This window comes from Neovison vison, chromosome 1 (genome assembly GCF_020171115.1).
Source record: "Neovison vison isolate M4711 chromosome 1, ASM_NN_V1, whole genome shotgun sequence".
Taxonomy (NCBI): domain Eukaryota; kingdom Metazoa; phylum Chordata; class Mammalia; order Carnivora; family Mustelidae; genus Neogale; species Neogale vison.
In genome coordinates, this window is record NC_058091.1 from 2,938,783 (window position 1) to 2,961,273 (window position 22,491).

A 22,491-nucleotide genomic window follows, 5' to 3' on the forward strand; every position below is an offset into this window, starting at 1 on the left:
GTGAATTACCTTCTCTCATAATCTATTTTTCTCATCTATTATCTTTGATGATATGTCCCTCTGCCGAGAGAATGGCAGTTGTGCCAGTACCAGAATTTTCGTTCATTTGTTCACGGGTGTGTCTATTCATGGCTGTATCTCATGCACTAGAACAGTGCCTAGAATAGAAGTACCTCACACACTTGTTCGATGAATACAGGCACTAATTACTTATTTAATTCATTTGGTTCCCTCCCCAAATGGAATTTTACAAAATCCATATATGTGATCAGTGTGAAGGACTAATAACAGCAAAGCGACAGGAAAGTCTGGCCCCAAGCTGGAGGCCCAGCGGCCTCCCCTTCATCCTCACGCTGCTCCTCCGAGGCCTCTTCCCAACTCCAGGGCTCTGGGAAATGTGGCTGGAAATCGCTGACCTGCCTGTACTTGAACTGACTGCTGTTTGGATCAGCTGACACACACCGCAGCCACCCGTGAAGCCCTCGCACCCGGTGGCATGCCTCAGGATCACATGGAAGATCCAACCAGTTTCCTGTCCACTTGGGGACAGGGGACCTGTCTACTTGGGGCTCCACACAGGGATGTGTGTGCTCACTTCCACAGACCTCGCCAGCTGCAAAGGGCGAGAAAGCAAGGGTGCAGACAGTGAAAGCTGTTGGGAGTAAGCCCCCACCTGGGGTCAGTAGAACCTAAAGACCCCCAGGACCCTTCTCTCCCTTCCTCTGGTGCAGGTTCTATTGTCCTCACGTACTCCTGGGTGGTCTGCGAAGCCAGCCTCTGCAGGCAGGTCTGCCCCTTCCTCATCTCGAAAGCACCTGCCCCAAGATCTGTGCATCCTGTAGCTGCTAACGGTAACATGGCTTTTTCTGGACACTGCCAATGCCATCCAACATGCAACACTGCAGTGCTAAGCAGTGGGAAAACTCGGGATTTCTTCCCTCTGCTACTCTTAGCTGCATCTTCTGAGACGCTCAGGACTGGCTCCTCGTGGATGGAGGCAGAGCTCATCGAAACGTTACAATCCTAAAGCATCTGTCCTGGCTCAGATTGTGTCCTGTGCTGCAGCCCTAAGCCTGGGCATCCGTGAACATGATCTTATTTGGAAGTAGGGTTTTTGCAGATGTATCAAGTTAGGGTGAGGTCATTTGGGTGGATCTCAATCCAGTATGACTGGTGTCCTTATGAGAAAAGCGAAAGATACACAGAGAGAAGGCCCTGTGACAGCAGAGGCAAAGATCGAAGTGACAGGGCAGCAAGCCTGGGAGCAGCAGGGATCCACAGCTGGCCCCTGGAGGCTGGATGAGGCAGGGAAGGAGTCTACCCAGTCTCGGAGGGCACACGGCCCTGCACTCACCCTCACTTCTGACCTCCGGCCCCCGGAATCGTGAGAGGGTGCGTGTTACCCCCCAGTTTGTGCGACTCCGTTACAGCAGCCCTCACAGTGCTCGTTTCCTGCCACCTGGTAACCGCTCCAAGACTGAACCCAAACACCTTGACGGTCTTGCCATAGAGTGGTCCCCGACTTTCCTGTCTCCACTCCTGGAAACTTCCCTGAGGTTCCTAAAAACATCTACTGCGCTTGTTATTCAAGGGCAGGAATCCTGGGGTACCTGAGCCCAATGGCCAGTTCTCAGAGGGGAAGGTATTATTGCTCCCAGAACCCCACTGCGAGCCCCCACGGAGAGACGCCCAGAGCCTGCCGGGCTCGGGAGCGGTCCCGCTGGTCCCTTACAACGCGCCGCAGCTACATGCAGACAAGCCCCAGCTCACGCCGGACTCAGACGCGGACTTGGATGTGGGCTGCTGCGCTCGCGCCATCTCCCCCACCGCCCTCGCGCAGTGCACAGCACGTGGCACCGCACTCGAACTTCCGGAGCGAAGCCCTGTGACAGCGAATTGGGAAGGGGAGACAGGCAAGGGGTGATATCGCATGCCTGCCTCTCTGCCTACTTGTGATCTCTGTCTGTCAAATAAATAAATAAAATTTTTAAAAAAACAAAAACCATTTTCTTCCTAAAATTGTAAACAATGCTAAAGAGAAGAGAAGTAGTGCCATCCGGGTTTATTTCCTGCAGAGAAGAAACTGGCACAACTCCCCAGAGCTCCATTTAGGAAAAACGTCTCCTGCCCTGAAGTCCCTCTGGTTTTACTGTGTCAACCTTTCATACGGGGAAAGCATTAAAAAAAAAAAAAAAAAAAAAAAAAAACAAACCAAAAACGAAATCCTTGAATGTTTCCATTTCCTCCCCCGCCCCCCGGCCTTTCCTTTCAATCAGTAGAATGGAACGGGACTTGGACTGCGCGGGGCGAGCCCAGGGAAGGGGGGGCGGGGCTCCCGGCGGCGCAGGCGCAGTGGCAGCCTTCGGGGCGCCGCAGTGGCTTTGAGCGATCACCGCGGCACAAAGCACGAGGCACAGACGTCAGAGGGGCCCCGACAGAAGTCCTCACGCACAAATTGCATCTTTTCGCCTGCGTTCCCTCCCTCCGCGCACTGAGGAGTGTGGTGAGAACGCAGACGTGTGCTGCGTGTTGGATTATCCGAAAGGTGCATATGCGTTTCAGAAGAAATTACAGCAGCGCGTGTTTTCCGGACTCGATCCTCATACAGGATTAGGGTCTGTTTTTGTGAGCGTGTATGCGCCGAGGGTGTACACACACACACACGCGCGCGCGCGCGCGCGCACACAGTACGGTCGCCCCAAGGGAAAGGGCGCCAGATGACACAGTCAGTTTCTCAGTCCAGGAGGTACCCGGGGCCGTCCTCCTGTCGGGGTTTCCCTCCCCTGCAGGCAGGCGACCAGCGAGGTCTGCGGTTTACTGCGCCCCCGCCTGCGAGCCCTCCAGCCCTTGCTGCCTGCTAGGCGGGAGAGGGCAGCGCCCCTCTGCCCGGACTCCCTGCGTCTCCCCAGCATGTGGACGTGCGGGACTGGTTCCTGGATCGGGGTGTGTCCGCGCCTGCAGGGCTGGGATCCAGGCTGCACCCAGAGCCGCGCTCCCGAGCCGCAGGGGCGGAGCCAGCCGCTGGCCGCCGCCTCCCGCCGCCTCCCGCCCTTGGTGAATGTCAGTGCCCCAAGGTCCCAGCGTCCTCACCCCGGCCATTTCCTCCTCTCCACAGGGGTCCTACTCCTTTTTCTCCCCACTGATATCCACTGACGTCTGTATCTTTACATGTTTGCAAAAATGTATCATTTCTCTCTTTTGAATGCAAAATGTGGGCTAAGAATTATCTGGTAGCATTCTATATGTCTGCCCAATTTTGTATAAAATAACGTTTTGCAATAGCACCAATTTTGACTTGTTTTATGCAATATACAGGCTACCTACGTTGGGATCTTCCACGGATGTCTATCAATCAGCATGTTAATACACGTTTTATTTGTTGCCCCAATCTACATTTGCAAAGCACAGTGACCATTCATACTGGAATATGGGCTTAGACCTGAAATGACAGATGGAGGTTATATTTGAAACTGTGTCCTAAGGCTGCAAAGTCCCCATGCCATTTCTTTTGTTGTCGCGCACCCAAGAATTGCTGGGTGCCACATTTACTATAAAAGACGTCATCCTGCACATGGATGGGTCACAATCTTGGTGACGCAAGTAACAAAACTGTGAGTGTTCAGTCCTCCTCCATGTCCCCCTCCTCTCGCCCTCCTGGGCCCTCTGTTCATGCCCGGCTCCTCCATGGTTTTCATCTCTCTGTCCTGGCTGGAAGGAAAGAACGTGGGGAATTCAGGAGTTGATATGATCACTCCATAAAGTGCATCACCTGCCCACCTTAGGGGGCAACAGTCGACTTATTAACTCCTTACACGAAGGTCCCGTGCGGGCAGAGAGCTAGTCCGGCTGTGAACAGGCAGCTGTCTCCCGGAACACAGTGCTGGTGCTCACGGCGCAGGCCAGCACCCAGCCAGCACCCAGCCAGCTCCCCTGTTGCAGTGTGCAGCCTGGGTCTCGATTCCAGACAGAGCTGGAGATTAGAAAGTTCTGGAAGTGGAAAGAATAGACATAACCACTTTGCTCCTGGGTGTTATTCATGTCCATGGAAGAAGTTTGGAGAAATGGAGCCCACCGGGGAAAAAAGGGTTTAAAATTACTATGAATTTACAGAAAAATTAGGCCATGGTCTTTGCAGCTGCTTTACTCTGAGGGCACTGTACTCGGGGCACCCACTTACACTTGAAGGAGTTGTGCTCTGAGAAATTTCCATGTGAGCCTACAGAAGTTCCGTGAGACAGGGCGGATCTACCAGGGAAGCCCCTGAGACCAGGTTTTGGAGGCCCGGCTTACCAGCTTGCAGAGCCTTGCCGCCTCTGTGCAGATGACCAGCCTGAATATATGTGGCCAGCTCCAAGACCTGGGCTATGTCTGTGTGTCCATCTCCAGAGCTGGGACGCCCTCCTCGAGGGCCCTACCTTACAGCTTGATCCGTGGGCTTTCCTGTGAAGTTGTTGGTCATTGCCAGTGGTTGAACCACTAATGAAAATAAGGAACGGAGGAGCGCCTGGGTGGCTCAGGCCCTAAGCTGCTTCTTTTGGCTTAGGTCATGATCCCAGGGTCATGGGATGAGTCCCACATCGGACTCCCCGCTCAGCGGGAAGTCTGCTTCTCCCTCTCCCTCTGCGTGTGCATGCGCTCTCTCTAATAAATAAATAAAATCTTAAAAAAAAAAAAAAGAAAGAAAGAAAAGAAGGAAGGGGATCCTGGGAGTCAGCTTGCGCCTCCCTCCTCCCAGCACTAAGAAGTGCTAACCGAGGATTGCTCGAGGGCGGCAGTAATTAGGTACTCCAGTGCCTATTTACTGCATTAGAAACCTGCGTGCCGGCAGCATCAGAACGCAGCAGCCGGCAGAATTCTGCCACCCCAGTCCCCTTCTGCCGCTGACGCATGTGCTCCTTGATGTGCATTCTTAGCGGGTGCCCTGGTTTGTGTCAATAACACCCCCCCACAAAACCCCGGGGGAGCAGAAGCTACAGCTCTGCGCCCACACCCCCCACCAACGTGAGGTCTGGTGGACCGCGTTGCTGGGCTTGAACTCTCTGGCAGTGCCCTTGAGCACCCCATTTCCCTGTGAGTCCCCTGCGTTCTTGGGTGCGAGGCTCTGTCCTGCACCGGCACCCAGCGCGAGGGCCAGCTTCTTGGGGTACCCCTGCGCGGCCGCAGCCCCCGCGCACCACCTCGGAGAGGTTCCGAGTCCTCCGGGCGGGGAAGGGAGGGCTGCCCGGTAGCCCCCAAGGCGCGGGGAGGGAGGGGGAGGTGTTGGGCACGCGCCAGGCGTTACGGCCCCGCGGCTTGTTTTATGCGTCTGATAATAAAAATCCCATTAGGCTCCTCTCATTGAGAAAAAGGAGCAAGAGAAAAAAACCTGCGTGTGTCACCGCGCAGCATTGACGCAGGCGGCTCTGACGACAGCAGCCCAGGCGGGGGCGCGAGGGGTGGGGGAGTGGGGCGCGGGGGCCCCCTCGAGGGACGCGCGAGGGCCGGCCTCTCCCGCCCCGAACCCACCGCTCCCGCTGCTGCCGCCCCCATGCAGTCCCCCCACCCGTGCCTGCTGTGCCACTGCACCCCGCCCCGCCCCTTCTGTCTCCCCACAGCATCCACACCTTCCCCTGACGCCCCTGCCCTGGCACCAATCTGCAGTCCCTTGTGTCACCCTCGCAGGACCCTGACGAACCCCCAGCATCCCTAGCCCCCTGCCCCCCCTTGCCCAGGGGAGAGTGGAGGAGGGGCAGGAGCAAGATGAAAGGGGAGGGGTGCCTGGGAGGGAGGGGGTGGATCCCCGCATTCCCCAGAGGAAAGGGCTTAGGGGCCCCCCAGGCCACACATCTTGATGCCCAAGCCCCCCAGAGATGCCATCCGTGGAACCCCCTGCAGATGCACCGTGCTCCCAGACTCCTGGTGCCCAGCCTCCTCTCCAGCAAGAGCCCATTGTTCATGGCCTGAGAATCTACTAGAGTCAGGGTTATTTTTCTGTTAAAAAAGTCATCAGGACAGGGAAAAACATTAGTGGTGCTATGCATGCCTGAGCCAGGGCCCTGTGCCCGTGTCCACGTGTGTTTCTTCATGGAAGGCTCTGGGCGTCAGCACCGGGGGTGCGGGAGAAGCCGGGGGCGGCGCCGCCCACCGCCGGGCCTGTGTGGGGCTCTGGGCATGGGACAGCCTGGAAGAGCAGGGTTGGGCAGACAGAGTTTGTGACCTAGAATAAATGCTGCTTCTCTGTCAGAAGGAAGCAAGTAAGTCTGACTGTGTAAACATCTGCATTTCCAGCGCGTGGGTTTTTTCACACTCTTGGGAACAGAGGGAACTTTGGCTGTGTCACTCCTTTCTAAATGTGCTACAGAGTCCATCCTATAGGATGGGCTGGAACTTGGTAGCCTCGATTCAGCCCCAGCTGTAAATGCCGACCCTTCTGCTCTCATACCCACTTGATGCGGTGGATGTGTTTACCCATAATGCTCTTGCGGCATAGAACTTTCCATCCCACTGCCATAGGCAGCACCCTTCCTGGTAGAGGGAGATTCTGAGAAAACCCCTTCTTAGAACTCTCTTCTCATGGTGGATAAACTGGAATCCTGCCTAGAATTAGAAACAGGAATGTCTGATGCTTGTATGCCAGTGTTCACAGCAACTCGACTCACAGCTGCCCAAAGCTGGGTACAGCCCAGATGTCCATCAGCTGACGAGTGGATGAGCAAATGGAGATCACTCAAGGGAGTACTATTCAGCCATGAAAAGGAATGGAGCTCTGACATGAGCTGTGGCATGGATGACCTGGAGGACATTATGCTAAATGAAATAAGCCAGACGGAAAAAGACAAAGGGAAGTCCCCAGAGTCATCACATCCAGAGAGACAGTAAGTAGGTGGTGGGAGCGAGGGGTGAGGGAGGGAGAGTTAGTGTTTAATGAGCACAGAATTTATGTTTGGGATGATAGAAGAGTTCTGGGAGTAGACAGTGGTGATGAAGTCCCAGCATCGTGAAGGTAGGAGATGGCACTGAATCGTACCCTTAAAGATGGCTTACATGGACATCTTGTGTTATACGCATTTGTCACAATGAAAACAAACATACAAACATTAAGCATCTCTTGAAAAGGATGTCTCTTCCAGGAGTCCTCTTCAAACCCGTCCTGTGACAACAGCACCCCTTCGGCATGGCGTCCACCGCCACCAACACCCAATAAACACACCTGTTGCTGCCTTAAAACCTTAGTGAGGGGAGATACGGAAAGTCACAAAGGCTTCTCCTGCCCTTTCATATTCTGCCAAAATGATTGTAACATCCGTTTGAGAATGTTTAGGAGTGGACTAAATTCTTATACCTCTGGATCTTTCTTTGCTAGGGCCTTACCATAAGCACCCCAAGATACACCCCACTCCCACTAGTACCACAGACACACATTAATATAATGGATTTTCTGGAAGAAAAATGATTTCAACATCTTTGGTTATTCCTATCCCAAGTGTATTCGGTTCTTATTGGTGCTGACCACAAATTTTGTGGCTCAAAGCGACACAGATTTACCATCCTAGTGTTCTGGAGCTCAGAAGTCCAAAGTCCAACACAGTGTCACTGGCTACCGTCACGGTGTCAGCAGGCTGCCTGTGTCCTCCTGGGGGCTGTCAGAGACTCATCCCTGCTTTTCCCAGCTTCCAGAGCTGCCTGTGTCCACCGACTCCTGGCCCCTTCTCCATCTCCATCTCGTCTCTACTGGGAGAAGTCCTCTTTAAAGGATTCACGTGAATAGCCTGGCCTGGCTACCCAGAACATTCAGCTAGGCTCCCCATCTCAAGGTCCATCTCTGAGTCCACAATCACACTGCCAAGTCCCCTTCGCCATGTCAGGGGCCACACTCCCATGTTCTGGGGACGAGGGGGAGGACATCCTTGGGGCCGTGGTCTGCACAGCACGCTAAGGCACCTGTTCGAGTTCCTGACTTGATAGGAGAGGATATTGCTCTGGGTCAGCTGGGAGGCACCTCACCAGCTTGCTCTCCGCTTACAGATATTCGGGGAAGAAGTTCACTATGGTTCTCCTGTACAATTGCTTTCTCAGTGGCTTCACACCTGTTTAGGAGTCAGGGGTGCCGGCTCTGGTGTCTCCCTTTCCCTGAGTGAGGTGTTCTCTTTGCCTGCCGTGGCGGTGGCAGCGCACCTCGGAAGGGTGCTGGGTCTTGGTTGGGAGTTCCTCTGTGCCATTGAGACCCCGGGGCGCCCACACATGATACAGCCGGGGGCAGAGGCTGGCAGGCGCTGTGGGGCTAGGAGGGGTCTGTGCCGCGGGGCTTCCATGGTCCACCTGCAGGGGGACACGGGCTGTTCAAGCTTCCTGTCCTGGGCACCAGGTCGGGGAGGGTGGTGCCAGCCTGGCCAGGCCTCTGCCCTCACCAGTCAGCACCAAAGGCCCGGCGGTAAAGCACTGATTACCGGTAAAGGGACTAAGGCTCAGGCATTGGTGGCAGGAGAGGACAGCCTGGGGATAGGCACACCTGGTGTCTCAGGGGCCTGGGCTGGCAGCATATGGGGTTCTGCTCCTGCTGCCCCAGACGGCGCTTCCCATGGGGGCCGCTGCGGAGGTTGAGAGTCTGGCAAATGGGGAGCTCGGGGTCGGGCTGTAATTCTTCTCTGGGGGCAGAAGGGGCGGCTGGGTTGTGTGTCCATCTAGGCCGCGCCCTCCGCCTCCACTCACGGCTGGGCCTCCGGGTCCTGGGCCGGCCCGAGCTCGTCCCCAGCCCTCACCCCAGTCCAGCTGCGTCCTTCACGGGGCTGTCAGGCTGGCGTCTCGGCGGTCCTCACAGACGCTGCCTCTGAGTGCAGAGTCTCTCGTAAAAGCCATGATTCTAGGCGCTGGTGCAAGGCCCGGAGACCAGGACACCATCTCAGTTTGCTCTGAACACTTGTTGTCTTTAGCGGATTCCGGGGTGGGGGGTGGGAGGGCCGCGCCGGACGCTGTCCCCTCCTCACTCAGACTCCTTCCTCCTGTTGCTTTCAGGCCGAGCTGACTGAGTACCGACCCCAGGGCCTGTGGGATCCTCGGCCTCGCTGGCCCGCCCGCCGCGCCCCTTCTCTCCGTCTCTAGAAGCTCTTCCTCTCTTGAGAACCCTCGCCTACGGCCACCGGCCACCCTCCTCTCTCCCGGCTGGGACCCACTGCTAGAAATACCACTTCCGAAATACCTGCTCTTACTGTCCTCCATCCCGTCCCTGAGCACACAGGGACACAGCTCCACGGTGGTTTTCCTTCGTAGCTCCCGGCACAGCCGACCTTCGGGACCTCGCCCCCCGCGCAGCGGCCCGTCTCACCGGCGCCCGCGGCCCCGCAGGTGCTGCCCCGTACCGGCCCTCGGAGCCGTGGTTTCTCTGAGCACCCGAGTAAATGCAAGGGGTGGGGGCTGCTGGCAAGCCGGACCCCCACAGTGGGGGAGACGTGTCGGGCGGCTGGGGCTCAGCTCCAAGCTCCGTACCAGGGATGGCCCTCGCCAGCCTGAGGGATGTGAGCAAGGTCGCCCCAGCCCGGGGCCTCCAGGCCCGGTCACCCCCAGGCGAGCGTCCACATTTCCGCTTGCTTCCTCTTTTCTTCCCACCTGCACTCGGGGTCCCAACTCTGTCCCCTGTGATCTCTTCTAAGTGGACCATTTCCTTTCACAATACCTTGCGGTGGAAATATTTTGTGAGCTCTTTTCGGCATGTACTTCAGCTAAATGTATCACAAGATAGAAAAGACACAACGTCTGATGTCTGCACAACTGGCAGACACAGTGACTTTTTTTTTTTTTTTTGAAGGGACCTTGGTACATTGGCAATAAATTAAAGACATTTATTGCCATCCTTACTTGCCTTGTGTAGAATTTCCTTGGGGATGCAGTTTCCCATCTTTGATCTTTGTTTGAGTTGAACATGCGCGTATATGTACCGCGATAGCCCTTTTACAACACTCATTGTGTACATTTGTGTTTTAACATTGCCATGGTGACCCAAATAAGAAATTGAAAAGAATGTTGATCAAAGATCAAATTATGAATGGGTTACATGCTGGAACAGTATGTACTTGTATTTGTACTTTAGTCAAAATCTTTGCATTTCTCATGGAAAATTCCAGACTTGCAGGGGAATCTCTAGCATTTCAAACTCTAGTGTGTTGAGAACTATCTCCAATCAGAAAGAAAGGATTTCACAACTTCCAGTGATATTTTGATGTGTTCCCCCCAGAAGGAAACCCTTGTGCTGAGCTGTTGCAGATCGCACGGGGCCGGGGGACCAAAGACACTGCATCAGGGACGGGGCCGAGGCCCATTCCCACGCAGCCCTGACTTCCAATATAATTGGACTTGGGTGCCCCGCTTCTGTATTATAAAAAAAGTCATTTGCTCCCAGAGGCTACATGGATGACTACTAAGAGTCCAGTTTAATTTAGGATTGGAGCTGAATCCTGGCTTTTGCCATGGCTGGGAAAGGGAGGCAGTGGGAGGTGCCGTGGCTTCACGTTCCTTCCACCTTCTTGACAACTCTTACATCTGTCTCCTCTCGAGTTTTAGCCTCTGGCCTGTCCATCCTGTTTCGGTTATAGCTTCTCAGCCACCGTTCTGAAACTGAGATGTTTTGAGATCTGCTAGCCTGATAGCTTTTCTCTTCACAGATTGGTCTGTGTCTGCCGTCCCTAACGGGGCACAGGAACGAAATCTCACTAGGCCATTGAAATTGTTGAAAGATAAAAGCCACCTGCTTTATATCAAAGTAAAACACGTTCAGTAGGAGGAGAGTAATGTCTCTGTAGTTAACTCCTCCTCGAGAATGATTTCATGATACGATAGGAGAAGACTGGAGGGGTAAAACCAGAATCTTCCCAGCCTCAAATTGACCAGTTCTGATTATGGCCCCCACAAGTGGTCCGGGAAGGCCGGAGCCCAGGGGGCTGCGGTCAGTCGGGCAGGATGCAGAAGCCAGTGATGGTGGTTGTTGCATTTCGGGTTCCAGCCACCCTTCTCCCTTCCAAACTAGGAGATGCTCAGCTCCAGGTGAAGCCATCCTTTCCCCTCCGCCCTGGAGGCAGGGGTGGTCTGTGACACAGTCCTGGCCAACGAAATGGAAGCAAATGCTGTGGGTTTCCAGAAATGGTTTTATTTGTTCTGGAATAAGAGCAGATGTTCCTCTTCTCTCATCTTCACGCCTTGAATACAAAATGGCACCTGGTTGTGGGCAGCCACCCTGCCCAGGAAGGGACCAGCAGGAGGAAAGGCTGCGAGGCCCAGGGCAGCCCCGGCATCCCTGAGCTATTGACTGCGCCGGCGGCAGCCCACCTCCACACTTAGTGTTCTGTGAGGACGAGGAGTTGGGCTTCTGGTGCTTTTAGCAGAACATGTTTCCACTGATACACCAAGTCTGGTTGCAGTAATGCTCCTGGGGAAAGGATGCTCGGACACACGTGCATCAGCCTGTCCAGAGGATGGAACATCGTCTCATCCCAGGGAGGAGAACAGAGAGGGAGAGATGGGCGGGTAGCCCTTGAGCTGAGCATTGAAGAAGGAATCAGTCACCTGGCAGATTCTGCAAGCGTCCAGGCAGGCCATGGTGGCAGAAGGAGGGTACCGGTGAAGGAGGGGAGGCCCGGGAGGCTGGCATGTCTGGGGAGCATCAGGGGATGGAGATGGCTGGACAGTAAGGGACCCAGGGCAGGTGGAAAGGGGAGCAAGTGTCAGCTCTCAGGGCTGTCTGTGGCCAGGACACAGTCAGCTTTGCCTTTCTGGAGGGTTTCATGATGTTAAGCCAGCGTGTGATGTGGTCAGACATCGTTTCCTACAGCTGCATCAGATGAAGGGTGGGTAGGTTACGGAGGGTTAGGTGACCTCCGGACAGTCTTAGCTGAGAACCGCGAGGACCTCCACTAAGCCAAGGAGACCGTGAGGAGGAGACACCTGTGATGCTCCGGACGGAGGTGGAGGCAGGTGCAAGAGGAGGGGAGCTTTGACACGGGGATGGATCCCGGACTGGGGAGGGGCTGCAAAGAACAGTGAGGTTTTCATAAGAGCCACCGGGAGGATGCAGAGGCTCTGAGAGAGACACAGAGGGTTGCACTGGGCCTAGCTGGGGCGAAGCCTGTTACCTGGTCTGAATGCACACGGGCTGGGAGTGGCCTAGGGTAGGAGCCTCAGGGAGAGAGCCTGTGCTGTCTCAGAGCGAAAGGCAGGCCCCACCGACCTGGGCCACTCGGCGCCTGGGGAGTCGTGCTCCAGACAAGGTTGGTGTTTTGGACTCAGGGCTTCAAAGTCTTTGAGGAAGACGGGCCTTAAAATTGCACTCAGCAATGTTGGTAGATTCTTTCTTTACTTCCCCCTGCCAGGTGATGGATTTCCTTCATTTCTTGGTCACTTAGAGTGATGGAGTAGAGGCACAGAATATCCTTTCCTCTCTTTTATTTTACTGTCTTCCCTTGTTAGCTAGCTAAGCTCGAAGTAATCATCCTAGATCTTATGGGAAAACAAGGGGGAAAAAATCCCAAGAACTTCCCACTAGATCAGAGGTGGCTGGTTCTGCACTCCTGGGTGAAAAAATGATCTTGGACTTTCAGGAACTATAGCGGTCTTCTCTGTTGAAAGTTCCACTCTCAAATACCTCATTTCTCAGTGATGCTCTTCAAAGAGGCGGCACGGCAATCCTGAAGCCTCCGTGCTCTCACCACCTGCCTAATGTAGGTGGCTTGGAGCATCTGAATATTTTTGGACCGTCAAGAAACTTACAAGGGAAGGAGCTGAACCCCTTCCTTGTATAAAGATGGGAGATAGGATCCAGAAAGAGGAAATGACATGCCTAGAGATAAACAGAGTTTATCTCTACAGTTATCGGTGGTGAGGATGAAAATGGACAAAAGTGCAGGTTTCCTAAATTTCAGTTGCATATTTGTTCTCCTCACTATCTTGGAAGGAAGATGTCTCAAAGCCTGTGGGCATGCAGAGACAAAAGATAGATGATACATAAATAGATGGATGGATGGATGGATGGATGGCCCTCTGTCATTTATGTCTGTAAGTGATGCACACATTTGATCCTTAAATCAAACTGCTGTGTAGTCAGGGAAAAATACATGTATGGTATACACACACACACACACACACACACACACACACAAACATATATAACATAAAATTGTATTTATATTTAAATATATCAAGATATATTTAATATTTATATATTTAAAGATTTTGTTTATTTATTTACATAGAGAATATTGTGAGTGGCAGGCTGGGCAGAGGGAGAGTGAGAATCTCAACAAGGCTGTTTGCCGAGCAGGGAGCCCAAGGCAGGGTTCCATCTCATGACCCTGTGATCATGACCTGAGCCGAAACCCAGAATCCGATGCTGAACAGACTGAGACCCCAGGAGCCCCAGAGAAAATATTTTTTATCCCCATTTTATAGCTGAGGAAACAGTCTTCGTAGCATCAAATGACTTTCCCAAATTCACAGAGCAAGAACATGATAGAATTGAGAGCAGAAAGTATTCCTGGTTCCAATTGATTCCTTTCCAGCATAGTTATTACATAATCTAGAGGAATTCCAGGCTCCATGTTTATATGCCCCCTGAGTAGACAAGCGTTATGGAAGCACACATTTACATCATACCCTATTAGGTTCTTACATCTCAAGCTGCTTCAGGATAAAGCCGCTCCTAGACATTAACCCTTTCAGTTCATTCTTTCCTTAAATTACTTCCTTAAAACCATAGATCTAGTTACACTTGTTAAATTATATTTATTTTTATTTTAGAAAGAAAATGATTAGTGACTTGTGACCTGGTACGGTCCTGAGGAAGCCAGGCTGCCTGATAAAACTCTGTGGTTCGGCAATCCCATCTGCGGGGATTTGCCCTAACGTTACACGTCTGATTGCGTGAAAATGTAAATGTACAGAACAGTTACTGCAGCACGATTGGAAGCTAGCTCGGTACCCAAGCACAGGGCCTTGGCTGACTGAGCCATGGTGCACACGCTCGGTAGAGGGCCATGCAGTTGCTGGAAAAGTGAGGGAAATGCTGAGGACCTGACAGGAAGTGGCTTCCAGGAGATGTGATTAAGCAAACAGTGGCCAGTTGCAAAGGAGTGTATGTAGTGTTCGTTCTGTGGAGAAGACAAGAACACAGACAGACCTGCTCACCTTTCCAGATGGAAATAGAGGCAAGACGAACCAAAAGACAATGAAACTGCTTCCTACTAGGGGTCTGGAGGGGAGACAGAATGGAAGGAACACAGATGGGCTTGGCCTTCTCTCTGTCCATCTCAAAAGATAGCTCGGACTAACAGAAGCATTGTCAACAATATATACAAAATATAAAATTAAGTCAATGCAAATGGGAAGGGAGAAAACCCTACAGCTGGAAGGAAACAGAAACAAACGAATCTAGTCATTTTTCCGACTAAAGACAGTAGACAGGAAATAAGAAAGAACAAGTGTGAATATCTTCTGAGCACAGCCTCTGACGATGGGGCTGCTGGACTGTAGTGGAGGGTAAGCAGCGTCGGGGAGAGCCGCAGACCAATCCTGACCTCCGGGGGCTGGCTTTGTTGTAGTGCTGGGGGCAAAGGATTGAGGAAACTGGTAGATGCATTCTAGGGCCGAGCAGGTGAGCAAGTGGATTGACGCTGTTGGGAGCAGGACTTCACTGTGATCGAAGAGCCCTACATAGAGGCCATAGGGAAAGGCAAGAAAGACTCCTGACTTCTAAGTTATGTGACTGTTGCATGTGTGCACAGGTGTGTTTGTCTATATATGTATGTATATGTGTGTGAGTGTGTGTGTGAGTGTGAGTGTGTGTGTGTGTGTGCCTGTGTGTGTGTGTGTGAGCACCCCCTGCTCCCAGATCTTGGTCTCTAACTCCACACCGAGGACCAGGCTCCTCAGAGAAGTGGCTGATTCCAGGCTGAGCACAGTAAGTACAAGTTGTGGTACAGTAAGACATCCTCGGGAAGTGACCGGCACACCCTGCGGATACAGGGCCAGCCTCAAGGGGCTCTCACGGGTCCCTTAATGGACCAGACATGATAAGCAAAATTCCATACGGGAATGAATTAGAAACCATTAATGGGAAATTATGAGTCCTTACTACTTTAATACTCATAATATTACTACGAAGTAGATGCATGAAATGGTAAATGAGAGAGAAGCAAGGGTGCTTTCCCATCCCAGGGTTGGTGAGACTGTGTGGGGAGAGTGCAGAGGTCGGAGGCCGTGCCGCAGGAGCAGACCCGCCAGAACCCTCAGGGGACGCCAGGTCTGGGTGGACAGTGACACAGGCAGGGTGTTTGCCAGATCTCGCGAGGTCTCCCTCCAGACTGCTTAGTGGTTACAATTGAAACAAAAAAGAGTAATTACACGGTGGAGAAATCAGATGAGACCCTGGTCAGGATTCAGACCAGTAGTCCAGCCAGTCCAGCCCCATGGACACCAGAGCCTTTGGATGCGATATTCTTTTTTTTTTTTTTTTTTTAAGATTTTATTTTTTTAATTGACAGAGAGAGACACAGTGAGAGAGGGAACACAAGCAGGGGGACCTGGAGAGGGAGAAGGCTTCCCACCGAGCAGGGAGCCCCATGCGGGGCTCGATCCCAGGACTCCGGGATCATGACCTGAGCTGAAGGCAGACGCTTCATCCGCTGAGCCCGCAGGCGCCCTGGACAGGACACCCTGACAAAGACGCAGCCTCCTCTTCAGAGTATTCCAGCTGGGAAGGCATAATCTGGATCTAACTGGGAGGAAATATCAAATCCACACGGAGAAACGGGTTATGGAAAATAGGTGGGTAACATGTCTTTATTATTCCAAAATGTCTGTGTCATAAAAGACAAACACAGGTTGTAGAAAATGTTCCAGATTGAAGGAGTCTTAGAAAAAGGCCCCTTAAAGGCAACCCTTGACCCTTGACTGGATTTTGTTCTGCGGAGTGGGGGCGGGGTCCTCCAGAAAGCCCGGGCTCAGTGGACAGAACCGGAGCACAGACGCGGTCAGGTCAACGGACTGCGTCGGCAGGTAACACACTGACGCTGACCACTGCGCTGGGTTCCTGTGAGTACACGCCTTATTCCTGGGAAATACACCATGAAGCATTTGGGGGATAAAGGGCTGAGGTATATAGCTCCCTCATAACTGAGTTAATTTATTTATTTATAGCCTGCCCTGTGAGCAGGGGGAGGGGAGGGGGAGCAGCAGGGGAGAGACGGGGAGAGGGAGAGAGAGAATCTCACGCAGGCTCCACGCTCCGGGCAGACCCCAATTCTGGGCTCAGTCTCGCGACCCTGAGATCGTGACCGGAGCTGAAATCAAGAGCCGGACTCTCAACCCCCTGGGCCACGCGGGCGCCTCCTCATAACCGGTTTGAACATCGAGAAGACCCAAGTGACACACACACGGGGCTAACAGGTTCACCAGAGGTGCGTCTGGGCGCTCACTGTGTAATTTTTATGCTTGCCACTTTTCTGTAAATTTGGAATTATTTCCAAGTAAAAACCTTAAAACAGTGAGCGATGAACTATAAACAGATGAAATACTTAGGGTAATGAGCGGCGCCGCTGATGGAGGAGAAGCGGCGGGTCTGACCGGCCGACATTTCTGCGTTTCCAGGACGGCTTCGAGCGCGGGGACAGCCTGCTGGTCACCGCGCCCTGCCTCCCCGGCTAGCCTCGCTGCCCTCCGGCTCCGTTACATGCTTCGCCCTCATTTCCTTCACTCAGAACACCGGTTTGGGGGCAAAGGGATTAGTCTCATTAGATAATCGAACGTTCCCTCCGGCTTTACAAATCAGTGATTAGACTAAATGCTTATTTTCTGATTTAAGCTGTTCACTGTTAAATAAGCTACTTTCAGCTTATTTCTCCAATGCCCATTTGAAAATCATTCCCCACAACTTAGAAATTCTTTCAGGCATAGAAGTGACTGTGCTCAGTGGGCCAGTGGGAACCCTGGTTTTTCTAACAATTTGCTAAGCAGACTGCGTTGTTTTTTATTTTATTATTTTCTTTAAGATTTAAAGATTTTATTTATTTATTTATTTATTTATCAGAGAGAGAGAAAGCACAAGGGGGGGGCAGCAGGCAGAGAGAGAAGCAGACTCCCCGCTGAGCAGAGACACCTCCCCCCATCAGGACTGGATCCCAGGACCTTGGGGTCATGACCTGAGCTGAAGGCAGACGCTTTACCCTCTGACCACCCAGGCTTCCTATTTTGAAATTTGTACAATTATTTCATCGCCTGATAGCAACAAGCCTGTATTTAGGGGAGAAAGTAACAGTGCAGGGGGAGGGGAGGGACATGAGGGACGAGAATAGGATTTGGTGGAGGTAGAGAATGTTGACCCTAAACAGCAAGGGAAACCCGACTGCGGAATGGGGGCATCCTGCTGATGCATACACCAGGGCAAAAGGGCCAGGATTTCCCAGGACTGGTTACACTTACAGGTTTCTAGTATCCTAGAGCTAATAGGGATCCAGAGACCTTCTAAATTGAACATCCCTCATTTACCAAATAAGGACACTTATTATTACCAAATAAGGACAAAACAGCCTTTGGGCTGTTCAGTTAAACACACTTGGGAAAAACAAGCAATTCCCACCTGTTCTTGGAAGTGGTCCAAATTAACACCCCATTATCCCAAGATCTCACTTCTTCTCTGAGTGAGAAGAATCTGGAAAATCTTCCAGGAAAAAGAAAAATGAGTCAGTCTCTGGCTATATGGAGCAAGTCCTGCACTCAGGATGGTCCCTCCAGGTGTCAGAGGAATCCCAAAGTCCCCATGGAGGTGGTTGTTCTTAAAGCACTTCTGGGATCTCAGGAGTCACTGTGGCATTGAGCAAGGCAGCAAAGTGGGAAGTGAAGCCTGGCTCAAGCCTGGCATCTCTGTTTTGCAGTGGGTGTCCTGGCTGCAGAGGCATCACTGACCACAGTGCCTTTGTTTCCCCCACACCCCCAGTTCATGACCCCTTCCATCGTTAGACAAAACAGCTTTGAAGCCCATACAGGGTCCCATAATTTGAACCGTTCGTTTCCTTGTTTTGGGAGGTGGCCAGAATAAAGAAGAGAATCCCGGTCCTCACAAAGATGCAACCCCCACAGGAAGGGAACAAGGTGGCCCTGGCTTGTTTCTTGTAAGTCTTCATGTAAGCCCCTCTGGCCTGATCTGCTCAGGTTAGGTCAGGAACATAGAGTTTCCAGGTGTCCGAGGTGAGCAACCGATCTCCGAGTGGGCAGGCCGGGTCCATCAAAGCGGAGTCAGCCCGGCTGCTTCCTTGATGTCAATTACCCGGCCACCCTCGGCAAAGCTGCACCGGCGCCCGTGCAGACAATCACGCCTGCTTTCTTGAACGGCTTCCATGCTCCCAGGGTCCCTCCCGCACCTGCCAGCACGAGACCCACCTCTCCCTGCTTGATTCCTGTCCGGTGACCGCCTCGCTCAGCTGCTCACCAGGTCCCCATCTCCCTACCTCTGACCCACTCTCCAATTTTCTTTCCCTAACACCAATTCATCTCTTTCTGAAAACCCACCAAGGCCTGCAGGATACATTTCCAGCTCCTTGGTGAAGCCATGAGGCCCCTTATTAACTGTTTACCCTCCCGCCCCACAGGAATGCCGTGGGCTGTGGCAGACCTTCCCCTCTCCACCGTGGAGCTCCCCTTAGCCTGTGAGACCTGCTGGGTGTGAGCAGCTCCAGGGGTTGTCTCTGTCCAGTGCTCCTCTCTGGGGCAAGAGCTCAGCCCAGAGGCCCTTTTAGGGGTGCACCTGCTTCCTCTCCACTGGATTTTGAACCTGGAGGGAAGATTCCAGGACTCCCAGGTTGGCAGCCCAGTGATTACTGAAGGAACCAAATGTTTGACTCATAGATTGGGCATTCTAGAGTTTCAGGAACGGGACTAGTCACCTGCTGGATGAGAAGGGCTCTGAGCACAGCACAAAGAGGACTGGAAGGGAAGAACAGGGTCTCTGAGGCTGCGAGTCCCCTTGGGCCACGCAAGGAAAGAACACCAGGGAGAGAGGAAGACATGTTGAGGAGGACAGTTCGCAGGAGACGTCGGTCCTCAGGGACCACGCAGAGACCTAACAGGTGGTTTTGGGCAGGGGCTCGCAGACTCTCATACAGATCTTTTGTTTGGGGGACAGCGTGGCAGAACAGAGGTCCCCTGATTCTCTAAGCTCCCGGTCTTCTACTTGCTAACAAACAGGTCAGACACCTCCTGAACGCGAGGACGCGAAGAACGGGAGGCGAACTCTAGTTTTTACGTGATTGTAAGCAAAGCCCCCCCCCCAACGTCCCCATCATCGTGAAGCCAGCATTTTGTGGGGAGATAGAATAAACAAGGCAAATAAGTAGACGACCAGTAATGCGAGGAAGAAAATGAGGCCAGAGACTGGACGTGCCACCGAGGTTAGGCCGGGTGGCCTCGGGACGCTCCTGGGCGGAGGCCCCAGAGGACGGAGGAGAAGGGGATGAGGAGGGGGAAAAGAACAGGCCCTGTGAGTATTCGCAGCGGAAAGGTCCAGAAAGGGGTCAGCAGGTGCACAGCTCCAAGTGGGTTCCAGAGAAGGCCTGTGGGGTCGGGGATAAGGAGCGGGAAGCAAGACGAGGCAGCCCAGCCAGGCGATGAGGTTTACAGATTCCTCTCAGGAATTTGGCTTCTCAGGTGGCCAAGGAGCCTTGAAGGTTTTTCGTAAAGAAGCGACAGGACTTCAAATTTTAGCAGGAGGGCCCTGGCTGCTGTGTTGCTCCAGCGGGGCTGGGAGCTGGGTGAGGAGGAGACGGCAACAACCCCCACAGGAGGCGGTAGGGTCGGGGTCACGTCTGGGGTGGTAAGAGAGACTTGTTTAGGGGCAGAGGGCACAGACTCTGCTGACAGAGGGAAGGTGAAGAAAGGAGAATCAGTAGTCCGTGTTACTCCCACATATTTGGTGTCGGGGCAACAGGAAGGTTGAAATGCCCATTCCCTGAGGTGGGAAAGGCAGCGGGAAGAGCAGGTTTGGGGCGAAGGTGACATCAAGAACCCGGTTACAGCCCAGTTACGTTTCTGATGCCTTCTAGGCACCCAGGTGGAGGTGTGATTCAGACTGGGGTCCAGACTTTCGGGGAGAGGCCCAAGCCACATACATTAGTGACAGCGGCTTCTGTATTCAGCTAGGACTTACCCAGGAGGCTGAGTGAGAGCTCGGGGTGGTGGTGGGGGGCAGGTGGTGAGAGATGGTGAGTGGCTGGGGGTCAGTCCTGTCATGCAATGGGAAGAAGCTGGGGAGCTCCCAGGTTCAACACATGGGACCCCAGGGAATCGGCCAGAAAGGTGGGAGGCTGGTTCTGGGTGTGAGAGCTGGAGGGCTCACAGAAGGATGTGTTTATAGGAAAGACACATGAACCCTGCCCAGTGCGGCTGGCTCTCATAGCAAGACGAGGATGCAGATTCTCCCATGTCTGGCACAGCAGCCCTGGGGGACAGGTGGCCCTGGGTGAGAGGGCGGTTTAGCTGAGCAGCTGCAGCAGAACTCTTAGGACAGCCTTACTGGGGTTGGCTCTGGAGCTAGTGGGAGGAGAGAGACCCGACAGCCTCTCCAGCAAGGGCTGTGGGCTGTTGGTTGTGAAGAGGAGGGAGACCGGGTGGGGGAGGGACAAAAGGGGGCTCACGGATGGTGAGTTGGGGCCGGTGTGTTGGGGATCCACCTGCAGAGGACTTAGGATGACTTAGGGGACACGGAGGAGGATGGTGAAGGCATTTCGTCTACTAGCAAGAGGGCCTGGGGTCCAGTGTTGAAGTGGAAGGGAGGCCTTCCACGGAGCAGGAGCCTCTGGGAGAAGGCTGTGTGGCGGGCAGCTTCTTAAAGCCTCTGTCCCGCTGGGCGGAAGCTGCCTCTGAAGGGCTGTGACCTCTGGCACCGTACTTTGGGGCGCCTGCTGTCCCCCACCCCCAGCTTGCAGGTTTCAGGGTAGCCAAAGGGTTCAGGTTCACTTCAGCCACATGTGTGTCCTGAGTCTTATGTGAAGCCCCTGCGGGGTGCAGGGCACCTCAGAACTCAGTCCTTCGCATTCCCGAGTACAGTGCCCAGCGAAGGGGGGCGCAGCGTCCCCCCACCCCCGGTCGGCATGGGCCTAGCCCTCAAGTGGCTCCTCGACACAGCGCCTGGGGGGGGGCGTGAGCCCACGGATTCCCGGGAGTCCTCCCGGCTCAGCTAGGGAGCAGCCCGCCGGGGGGCCCCCCCGCACCCGCACACCGCACCCCCACCCAGGCGCCGCACGCCCCTCGGGGCTCGGAGAGGCCGGTGAGCCGGTTTGAATTGCCAGCGGTGCGCAGAGGAAGGCGACACCGTCGGCCCCAGCCACTGCCCCGAGCCACGTGGCCCTTCCTGCCACCCCCGCTCCCGTGTTGCTATGGGTCTGGGTGGCAGACAGGCCCTGGCCGGTTCCCCAGCCCCGCTCTCCGCCTCTCGCCGCGCGGGGGCTGCGCAGGGCTCCGCTCTCCTGTTTCCCTGCTTGCGTTACTCGGGGGAAAGACCCCTGGGCTTGGAGGGGCGGAAGAGGACAGGCGCCTGGTTTTTTTAGGGCGGTCGCTGGGGGGGGTCCCCCGCCCCCGCCCCAAGGCGAGGCTGCTTGTCCCCGCATGGGAGGAGCGCCCCCCCGCAGGCGTGACATCCTCGCGGAGTGGTGGTCCCCGCGCGCGGGCGTCCATCCATTCACTGCGACTCTGAGCCCAGCGCGGCCCTGAGGCTCGGACGGAATCTATGAATGGGGAGAGGCAAGCGAAGCGACGTCTGCTTCCACTCCCCGCTTCCCCGCCCCCTCCTCCGCCTCCCTCCAGCCCGAGCAACCAGATACTAAGTGACAAGGGGCCGGGGCGGGGGACACTGCGGGGGCGTGCGGGAGGGGATGCGAGTCTGGCTGGAGACAGCACTATTTATACACTCCGGGGCTCCAGGACAAAGAGGGCAGAGCGGAGTCCCCCGCCCCCCAACCCCAGAGCCTCCCCGGCCCCTCCCCAGCGGCTTTGATTTCATTACCGCCCCCCCTCCCCGGGGCGGGCTGGCAGGTGCGGGGGTGGGAGCCGTCTCCGCGGGAGCCGCGGAGCCAAAGGTCCGGCTGCTGACGTCGGAGCGCCCGCTCCTGTCAATGAACGGCAGCGGCAGCCTGGGGACTCGTCTGGCAACGAGGCTGCAGACGTCATCGCCTCCTGTTGGACGCGGGGGGTGTCCGAGCAGCAGCTCCGGCTTAAAGGAAAACTCTCCAAGTTCCAGGCAGCCAGGGAGAGTCGTTGCCGAGAGCACATGCACCCCCAAATGCCCAGTGTGCGCGGCACACGGGCTGGCACACGCGCGCGCACACACGCGCACACGCGCGCACACGCGCGTGCACACTCGCACTCCTGTTCTCCACGGATGTGCGGGTCCAAACTTGCGGCCGCGAGGAGGATGAGCTGAGATGGACCGGTCTTCACTGGCGCCTAGAGCGCTCGACGCGGCTTCCCTGGAGACCCCCGGGGGGA

The 22,491-nt window shown here is 54.4% G+C and overlaps 1 pseudogene; it reads right to left on the reverse strand.

Moving 5' to 3' along the window:
* Positions 1-1,777: 1,777 nt before the first annotated feature.
* Positions 1,778-22,173, reverse strand: LOC122896682 (annotated as a pseudogene).
* Between the last annotated feature and the right edge of the window lie 318 nt (positions 22,174-22,491).